The sequence below is a fragment of the Pseudochaenichthys georgianus genome, unplaced genomic scaffold, assembly GCF_902827115.2.
Source record: "Pseudochaenichthys georgianus unplaced genomic scaffold, fPseGeo1.2 scaffold_419_arrow_ctg1, whole genome shotgun sequence".
Lineage (NCBI taxonomy): Eukaryota > Metazoa > Chordata > Actinopteri > Perciformes > Channichthyidae > Pseudochaenichthys > Pseudochaenichthys georgianus.
The window spans coordinates 241,283-249,516 of record NW_027262984.1 but is presented as its reverse complement, the minus strand read 5'-3'; the positions used below and the strand labels follow the sequence as shown (position 1 = coordinate 249,516).

The 8,234-nt window shown below is 41.4% G+C and overlaps 1 long non-coding RNA gene across 1 annotated transcript; it reads left to right on the top strand.

Annotated features, from left to right (window-relative positions):
* The first annotated feature begins 5,286 nt into the window (after positions 1–5,286).
* LOC117442374 (uncharacterized) lies at positions 5,287–7,773 on the top strand. The gene is made up of 3 exons (XR_011642887.1): positions 5,287–5,376; positions 5,531–5,880; positions 7,393–7,773. It is a non-coding gene; the product is annotated as an uncharacterized lncRNA (long non-coding RNA).
* Positions 7,774–8,234: the final 461 nt, after the last annotated feature.

Genomic DNA, 8,234 nt, shown 5'->3' with positions numbered 1-8,234 from the left:
GGTGATGACGACGGTGTAATGAGTCCAGACTTAAGGGAAGAGTCAATATACGTCTTCATGGCCCCTCTTTCTGGTGCAGAGATGGAGTAAAGCCGACCTCTAGGGATCGGAGCTCCAGGCAAAAGGTCAATAGGGCAGTCATAAGGTCGATGAGGTGGTAGCGAAGTAGCCTTAGTCTTGTCAAAAACCTCTTAAGTCCAGATAACATGCAGGCACTCTGGACAGGTCAGCATACTCTGACTTGATGTCAGTGGTAACTCTATTGGGGATGTCTGTCTGATTAACAGACTGTCTGGAGTTCCCAGGGGAGGCTAAGCAGGTTACTTTACAATCAGAGCCCCAGTTCATAATGTTTCCCGACCGCCAGTCAATATTCGGATTGTGCCTGAGGAGCCATGGAAGTCCCAAAACTATAGCTACTACTACAGCTCGCCCGGTTAAATGGCTACTCTAGCTTGGTCTGAGATAAAGGCTGAGGGGTTATGGGTGAAATGCAGTTCACACTGTACCAGAAAGGGGCGACAGTCCCCAGAGTCCCCGGAAAACTTTTCTGGAGATGCAAGGCGAAGCGACGTTCCAGAAGAGGGAATGTGGTCTGCAGCAGCACCAGCGGATGCAACGGATGGGCTTGGCATAGTAGGAGACCGTGTGGATGATCCAGCCTCGAGCTGGGCAAGAGCTCTGTGCACTTGAACCGCCAGGTGATTAACTTGATTCGTTACAGCCTCCTGGAATTCTGCTTGGCGATCAGTGAGGTTACCAACTCCTCTGTTAATGGAGACCAGCTGTGCAGCATGGTGAGCAAGCTCTGCTCTCTGTTCTTCGACATCCACTTTAATTTTTTCGTCGGCTGAGTCCATGTTGGCCAGTTCGTTCTGTTAGAACGGGGTACAAAAATACTGGACTCAAATGCGACGGCTCAGATTTGAATGAAAAAATAAAACAAAGTTTTAACAAAAAATCACTCAAGCGAGGACAAAAGAAAACTTCTCGATTTTAAACAAACAAAACTCTTCTCTCTGGTTTTAACGCTGGGTCTCTGGACATGGAAGCACACTGAAACAAGACGAACTGGCACAAAGACTATTTATACATGAGGGAATAGGGACCAGGTGGAAACAATCAGGGGCGGGGCAGACGCTGACGAGGACGGAAAATCACCCAAAGTGAGGAAGTAACAGGACCTGAAAGGAAAGAGGTCAGTACAACATAAAACAGGAAATGGGAAAACGAGACATGACATGAAATAGACAGACAAGACATGAAGTAACAAGAAAACGTGACTCTACATAGAAACCTGACTAGACTTGGAATTACATACCTGACTAAACATGAAGTGACAGACATAAAACAAACACAACTAACACAATTGACGAGACACCACACTACTAGCCTAAATATGTTCAAAGTGACAAAAGACACGACTTGCTGTTAATCAAACAAATGTAGCCGCTATAACACTTTAGGTTAGGATACTGACGTCCAGCACCAAACTGAATGTATTGTTCATACGTTTTTGTCTTTGCAGAACAAGCACTAAAATATCTTAGAAACACAATTTTTTTTAGAAATGTTTCCGCTTATTTTTACTAAGTTACGATTCTTTCCAAAATGCTGCCTTCAGATGCAGGTTAGGGTTCGGGCTGAAAGTGTCAAATATTGCACAAACAATTTTGGATGATGTTTTTTTTTGTCAATTAGCTGTGTACTGTACTCTTATCATGGGCAACGTAAGATCACTGGCTAATAATGGACGAGCTAATGGCGTCAGAAGGGATAAGAAAATGGCTGAACCAACGTTTCTATTAGCAATGTTTCCTACGTTTCCTTTGATGGCTTTCGGACAGTTTGGGTCGAGAAGGATTGCCCTAACGGTACGTCCACACAGCAGCTTTTCAAAAATCTTGAACATCTTGGAGCTGGGCGTGTCTTACAGCTTGGGGATTTTTTGCGAGCAATGCGACCAACAACCAATCACATGAATGTCCCGCCCCCGACATACAGAGCAAAAAACCCCGGGGATTTTATGCGAGCAATATATATATATATAAACTCCCCAAACAGGCGAAAAACCTACCAGTTCCCCCTCTGCCTCTGCCTCCTCCCTCCATGCCTGGTTCCTCCGGTTTGTATCCCGGTAATAGTTCTAGTCGTAAAGAACCGGGTGATTTGCTACCGTAGTTTCTCGTTTGGAATATGAGGAAATGAACTGCGGCGTCTCTCCCTGCTTACACGCGGTTTGATTGGCTAGCGCTTCTACTGTCAGATTTGCATAAACGTGTTTGATTGGCTGGCGCTTCCAGCTCAGCTTCAAAAGTTGAACATTGCTCAACTTTTGAATCCTGGAGATCCTGGACATCTTCGCTTCGCTCCCCCACAATGCAGTTCGGGGAAAAACGAGGCAAAGTGACGTCATCCCCATTCAAAGTCAACGGGCAGAGAAGCATTGGAGGCGGTGGAAGTTGCTTCTGAAGCTGCTGTGTGGACGTACCGTAAGAGCTTCATCAAGCCTTCATCATGAGCCTGAGGCTTCATCATGTCTTTACTCAATATGTATTCACATGTTGGTGGATTGGCACCATTTAATAGATATATTTAAGTAATAGCAGCTGCTGCTTGCAATGTACTGATAACTATTACTTTAATACTAAAAAAAGACTTAAAACGTGATGAATGTCGAGCAAGTTCTGGGTTTGAAGGCGAGTCTGTTTCCTATGATCTCCAGGCAGGTTAACAACCATTTGTTATTCCATCAAATTTGATTGAATGATTTCCTCGCAATCTGTCACACAGAATCTAAAGATATGAGCACCATGTCTTTGTATTCAGATTGGAGGAGTGAGTCAGAGAAGAAGTACAATTTTGGCACAAATTGCAGCAATTATATAATTCAAGGGGCTTAATTGTCTCCATGAGCTGTTTGCCTCTGCTGCTGCTGCTAAGACTGCGGAGAGGCTTTGATAAGTGAACAAAACAGACCAACTATCTTCCTGTTTACAGAGTAACGGCGTGCATCTGTTCCTGCAGGATCTTTACCTCGTCTTTCTGGCAGTTTGATGCTTTGATGTAATCATTTCTAACATGAAACACCGCTGCTAATGCTGTCGGAGTAAATTGTCATATTTCGGTAACACTGTGAGGACAGGAACGATGTTTCTCTGAACGTAACAACTCTTGACTTCCTTTTCTAAATGCTAGGATTTACTATATTTTTTAATATTTGTTAATGTTTTATAGTTTTCTTAAAATAGTTCTCTATCTGTGTTTGTAATGTTTGTTTTACTTGTATGTATGCACCACGACATCAAGTTCAATTCCTCGTACGCGTCTGATTGAGATTCTAAATCAGTCGGAGCGAGATGGGGATGGATGCTGAGTGTATACAGTGTTTAATTTATTGATCTGAGTCAGCTTGACGTTTGTGACTCCAGATTAATGGCTTCTCTTTAAGTTGGTGTTCTCAGAGTCTCTAACAGGAACACAGCTGCGCAGGACAGAGAGCTGCGACCTCAACAAATCAGCTGCAAGTGACAAGACTGATTCCATTTTTTCATTTTGGTGCGGGAACATATTTCAGGCTGAATTTTGGGAAAGGGTACTTTAATGAATTAGCGTGAAATATAACTGACGGTGGAATCTGGAGTTGTTGTCTTTGCTCGGGGGACACGCGGCAGTTTGAAGCTCAGATAAAAAAAATCCCAGCCAAGTTTGTGCAAATTGAGTAAAGGCACACAGGATAAATGGCTTCTGCAACTGGCCGTCTGCCAAGAAAGTCATCGCCCACAGTCCTCTACTCCAATGCCTTTAAATATAGAAGACCATATGTCCAGGGCAAATGGAAAGAGAGCAGGCTGGTGCCAGCAACAGAAGCAAGACGTGCTACACACAGGCCGGAGATATGGCTCTGACAGCGAATGATCTGCCTGCTGTGCATTGCATTTTATTTAATTACATACTGTAATGCATGAAATGCTTTGACTGTGTCAGTATTTATGATTGCTTTCCCAAACGCTGTCAACAAAGATACAGTGTCTTCAGAGTGAAACAGAAAGCAGTCTGAAGGCTTGTTGGCGGCTCTGTGTCGCCACGATAACACATTTTGCAGAGCAGTTTGCAGGTTAAAAGCACATCGTACACAACACGCCTTTTTAGTGGAAGCTTACTAGGTGTTTACTTTCTAATATCGTTGCCAGGCAACAACAGAATTCCCTGTCAATGGATTCTGCATTCCATCTGACAACACAAGCTAATATGTTAGCTTAAGAAATTACGCCAACAACACAAGCTAATATGTTAGCTTAAGAAATTACGCCTACAACACAAGCTAATATGTTAGTTTAAGAAATTACGCCTACAACACAAGCTAATATGTTGGCTAAAAGATATAACGCCTCTAACAACACAAGCTAATATGTTAGCGTGTGCTGTTCTGCCTCTCTGGCCACTGAATATATATACTGGATGTTTGCTAAAAGAGAATCTATGTTTAACAACACAAGCTAATATGTTAGCTTAAGAAATTACGCCTACAACACAAGCTAATATGTTAGCTTAAGAAATTACGCCTACAACACAAGCTAATATGTTAGCTAAAAGATATAACGCCTCTAACAACACAAGCTAATATGTTAGCGTGTGCTGTTCTGCCTCTCTGGCCACTGAATATATATACTGGATGTTTGCTAAAAGAGAATCTATGTTTAACAACACAAGCTAATATGTTAGCTTAAGAAATTACGCCTACAACACAAGCTAATATGTTAGCTTAAGAAATTACGCCTACAACACAAGCTAATATGTTAGCTAAAAGATATAACGCCTCTAACAACACAAGCTAATATGTTAGCGTGTGCTGTTCTGCCTCTCTGGCCACTGGATAATATGTTTGCTAAAAGATATTTCATGTTTAACAACACAAGCTAATATGTTAGCTAAAAGATATCACGCCTGTTACGACACATGCTAATATGTTAGCTTGAAGCTATTCCGCCTCTAATGTGACAGGCTCGTATGTTAGCTAAAAGCCAATCAGTTGCTTAAAATGTTACTTTAAAATCCTTTTAGGACAAAGATTGTATTTAATTGGAAAAATCAAAACAGTAAAGCCATCAAATCTGAAATAATAAACACAAACAATGGTAGAAAACAAACAAAAAGCTGTGGTAAATCTTTGTTGCTTTGTTACTATGTGTGGTTTCATTTGTTTTTATACAAAATATACAATCTTCATCACGATGTATTCCAGTGTTGTACTTCGAATTCGGTTGCTGGAACGACCATTTTGTCGACCATTGGTTGACAGAATCTTTTCCAAAATAACAGCATATTTTCAAACATCCGCAAACATGGACGAAAGTTGTAACACGTCAACAATAGGTATGTTAAAATACAACATTTAAAACAATCTACTGTTCATTGCTGAGTTGCTTTACTGCTGCACACTGTGTGTTTTATTATGAGTGCACATACATTCACTATATGAACACTATCTCAGTACTGATTATACTGTCTTTGTGTTATCATTTTGCAGACGCACCATCAGGAAAAAGATACTTGCTCTGTTTGATGCCGGCACAATGGTTGTCCCTGCCTTTGCACTCTGGTTTTGAGGCGACTCCACTACGTGACTGTATCGCAGTTTACAAAAGGAATAGCCTGCTCAAAAGCTTCACGTATCGAGGCTACATTTGTCCACCTTCTCCTGGAACGCTGCCAAACCAAGCGTTTCAGACACCACCAAGACAGGAGGGTTTTAGGAAGAAGTATGACAGACTGAAAGAGAAAATCAAATCAGAGACCGAAGCTACATGTACGACCAGATTCATCCAAGAAGACGGAGCGAGCGTAAAAGCGAGCATCAAACAGGCAGAGATGGCAAAAGTACACACATCCTTTACTCAAGTAGAAGTACAGATACTCTTGTTTAAAAATACTCTGGTAAAAGTAGAAGTACTGACTAAACTTCTTAACTCAAGTAAAAGTAAAGAGGCTTTGAAGTGTCCTTCAGTAAAAAGTACCCATAGCTAGCAGCTGTTTTAAAGAGTACCTGACCTCCCTTTATATTAATAGAACAATAATGTCATTGTTAGCTAATGAATGTTTCCATGCTGAACAACGGCAACATGACAACATTTCCATTGGTCCCTCTTCTTTAGAGAAGACCAGGAAGTGATGGATACACGGATCGTGTTCCAACCAATAGGCACGCAGTGACTCTAAAGAATAATGACCACGCACCAACACACATTCAGACTAAAGCAGGGGTGGGGAACCTTTTTCCTCTCAAGGGCCATTTCAATGTTTACAATATCCTCAGAGGGCCGTACAAGTTATTGACCTTCTGCTTAAAAAAACTAAAATCACAGCCCATTCATTTCATTCTGTGCAAAGAAAAAGCAACCTCTTAATCCAGATATCTCACCATGACTCGCGTATGCATGCACGTGCAGGGTGTGGCATGCTCCCCTGGGAAGATTTTTTTTTAAATGTTGAAGATAAAAGCATCAATCTGGTGCACTTTGAGAGCAACATTAGGAGATCTATGGACACATCTCTCAACACCCAAACACAACTGTAAGCAGATTTTCTTTTAATTTATGGATATTTGACAAATCACTCCCCTTTCAAACTGTATTCTTCTTTATTAATAACTTTCATATAGTATTTTATACCTGTTTACTTTATTCTCTTATTTTTTTTATAACTATAATGATCATATAAAGATGTGCCTTTACCTCACTGGTTGTACACAAAGCTTCTTATATTCGTTAGCATAGCTAGCTAACCAGATGCTAATGATAACAACACAGTTATTGACTGTATGATGAGCAGATCGCCACTGGGCTTTCAACTAAAGACACAGACACGCAGAAACTGCGGCATGTGTATGGACTTATCGGTACTGCAATTTCTGAAGTGCTGGAGTGGCGTTCTGGTGCTCTCCGTCAGAACTGCACCCCTGTCAGTCGAGACATATACCACGTGATGACACGTTAGGCTCGTGTTGTGTTCAAGGACCCTGACCTTGGCCAGGAAAAACAGGCACTCGCTTGTTTAATTTTTTTGCGGTCTAGATTTCTTTCATTTTTTTATTTTTTGCGTTTGTTTATAAATGACCTCGAGGGCCGTACCAAATTGTCTCGCGGGCCGTATACGGCCCGGAGGCCGGAGGTTCCCCACCCCTGGACTAAAGGAACCAGCTGTTTGGAAAATGAGAAATGGTCATGTGCACGTTCGTGTGTGTTGGAGGAGGGGCTCTGTGAGGAAGTGGCAGATTTGTTCTGGCCGTGTATTTTCAAATTCTAGCGCACTCGAGCTGGTTTCTCCAACTTACCTACCCCACCTTTAAGTCCAGTAACAAAGTATTTGTACTCCTCTACTTTCTGAAAACAGGAGCAGGATGTTGTCGAAACCAAGCAAACTCCACCGGGCCGATCAGTTACGGATGAGGAACTGAAACAGGAAATAGAAGACATGATTAAATCCATCCAGGAGGCCGATTTCAATCCTCTTCCAGCAGAAATCGTGGAGACTTTCCTCCCAGTTCCACCTGAGCGAGGGACCGGAGAGTTCTTGCGTAGTTATGACTTTTTGGAGAACCCGTGGGACGTAAACCCATTCCACTTCTCCCAATATGATCTAGGTCTTTCTGCAGGTGTCGGCCTCTTTCAGGAGGACGGAGAGTTTTTATCTGATGTTGACTTTGATATGTGTTACTTGGAAGGCTGTGAGTCTTTATAAACTGTATTTTGTCAATAAATATTTTGAGCCGCGTTTAAGTTCTGATTGTACGCTTTTTTATTCAACAATATCCACATTTTTACATTTCTTTGGAGATATTTTACTTATTTTCCTGCAAGGTTTTGGTTGTCTCATGCTGTAAAGATTGGAATAATTCACAATAGACATATTTGTAAATGATTTACTTCAAAACAGGAGGCAGACGGTGAGAGACGGACACCGTGTTGACATGTATCTGAATATTTTAATGAAGATTAACATTCATGTTTTCAATACATTAGATTTATACTTTAACACTAAAAAGACATACGACTGAAAGGGTTATTTGGTTGATTTTGCAACTCAAACCGAGGCACTTTCGGTATAAAGGCTTGTGGACAGTTTCTCAGCACGAAATAGAACATGCCTCCAGCTCTTTACTTTTAAAGATTTTTCTAAAGAAAATAGTTAAACATCGCACAAAACGTCAAATAACCGAAACCTAATAACACACT